At 38.2% G+C, this 1,975-nt stretch overlaps 1 protein-coding gene across 5 annotated transcripts in view; it reads left to right on the top strand.

Moving 5' to 3' along the window:
• Positions 1-536, top strand: part of Runx1t1 (RUNX1 partner transcriptional co-repressor 1) — a 151,669-nt gene extending 151,133 nt beyond the window's left edge. For all 5 annotated transcript variants that reach the window (XM_076924142.1, XM_076924144.1, XM_076924143.1 and 2 more), the window contains one exon: positions 1-536. This exon is cut by the window's left edge and continues 5,019 nt beyond it. The gene's annotated coding sequence lies outside the window, so the exon portion shown is untranslated.
• Positions 537-1,975: the final 1,439 nt, after the last annotated feature.

Here is a 1,975-nt window from a genome sequence, read left to right as displayed (position 1 = left end):
GAGAGAGAGAGAGAGATTTTAAAAACATGGATAGTGTATTTCTTATCCCTACAAAATAAACAAGCTGAATATTTAATTCGGTAGTTAATTTCCATCCCACCCACCCATCCCATCCCCCCTCCCCTCAAAAACTTGACCTGCCTGGCTCAACTTTCCTTATTTGTACAGATACATTTTTTTTTTTTCTTTTCAAAGTGGAACAGACCAGAAACCAGAAGACATGGAGGATAGAACTGAGACCCCATGAAGTAGCACCTTTACAAGCTGTCCTTGAAAAACATCTCTGTGACATTTGTATGATTGGATAGGCTGGACAAATGGGTAATGAGTTTAGTTTAGATGAAGAGTGTGAACAAAATCAGCAGCTTCTGGGTGGTGAGGACCACTTTTTTTTTTTTTGTTTTTAAACGAATGTTATTGATGTATTTGATAATATAAAAATGATGTTTGCCATGAAAGAACACTAAGTTATTTCCTCAGAATGGAAGAGGAAGAAATGATCCAAGAGGTGCTTTTCTGTATGGGTGTTTATATCTTTCTTCCAAGGAGAATGAATAAAGTTGTACTTGCCTAAACTGGTCCCTGGTCAATCTCTTCTCAGCCATACTAGAGAAACTGAGTCAGACAAAAGCAGGAAATAGGTTTTTCACAAATACGGGAAAGGAGATAGGGCCGAAGTTGTTTCTCCTTTGCTTCTGGGGCTTTCTGATTTAAATAAACATTTGCCCAAAACACTTTCAAATCTATATATAGGAAATCTATGGGGGATTTATTAAGACCACTATGCTTGACTTACTGTAATAAACCTAAGAGTTGAATGGGAAGTTGGAATGAAAACAAGTACTGACTTTTAGCTCCCAATGCTAACAGCATAGGGTTGGAGTTCTCCACACCACTGTCAAGGAGTGAACCTTCTCATTGTATGCCACAAACAAGTTCAATTTTTCTGTCACCGAAAGCTAGAAAGATGAAAGACAAGTTATCCCATAGGAATGTGAGTCAGTAGGAGTACATGAAGCTGCCCAAAGCCCAGTGTACCTGCATAAATCAACAGCAACTAGAGCCCCTTTCAGTCCACAACACAAGGTCAGGCTCCCAATTAACACTCAATAAATATGAATTGTAAATAAAACTGAGTCTGCAGCTGGCAAAACATGGGGCTAGCTTCTCAGAAATAAGTCAGTTGGTTATAGTAACAGGAAACATGAGGGTCATGATTTAATCACCTGAGAAGGAGACCACAAGAAGAGTGAGCGGTGTGCAGCTCTGACCTTGACAAAGCAGAGGCATGGCCATTGTTTACAAATTCTAGAGTTTATAAACACCAAAACAGGGAAGTCTTTCCCATGTAAACAGTACCTGGTTATTGGTAACAAACACATATTTAATTAATTGTCATGGTTCTCTGCTAATTTATTATAATTTGGTTGTTAATTTATTTATATAAGACTTAGTTAGTAAGACATTACAAATACTTTAAGATTCATGTACTTAGCACTCCAGGGTAAGAACAGTGGCCTAGTAGAGATCTCATGGCCTCTATCTGCCACAAAGGGCTTTTTAGCTTTTTAAGTTCTTACATTAGGTTCCATCTTTGCCCTGCCATATTCACTCTGAATCCTTGAACTCTCTTGAAGTGTCCCATCTTCTCTCCCATATCCATTCTACAAAAAAACCAAAATTTTTAATATTTTTCTTTACCTTAGTATTTCCTCTGTCAGACCTCATGCTTGCCCTTGAAGGTTCCTATAGGAACCATCTTGAAAGACCGAGAAAGGAGTACCTCTGCAGACAGATATTATGTGTTGAGGGCTGAGGTGGAAACATGTATGTAAACATGTTACTACTGTGACATCGTTTTATATAATGTGTTCCTGAAACACTGGAGCTTATACGTTCTTAAATGTATAGTTTTTTCAGTTTCGTGGAGATACTTTCCCCACGGACTTCTGGCTTTCTAACATACTGTGGAGTT

Source organism: Arvicanthis niloticus, chromosome 25 (genome assembly GCF_011762505.2).
Source record: "Arvicanthis niloticus isolate mArvNil1 chromosome 25, mArvNil1.pat.X, whole genome shotgun sequence".
NCBI lineage: Eukaryota > Metazoa > Chordata > Mammalia > Rodentia > Muridae > Arvicanthis > Arvicanthis niloticus.
Note: the sequence above shows the minus strand (reverse complement) of the source record. Positions and strands in the feature narration are given on the sequence as shown.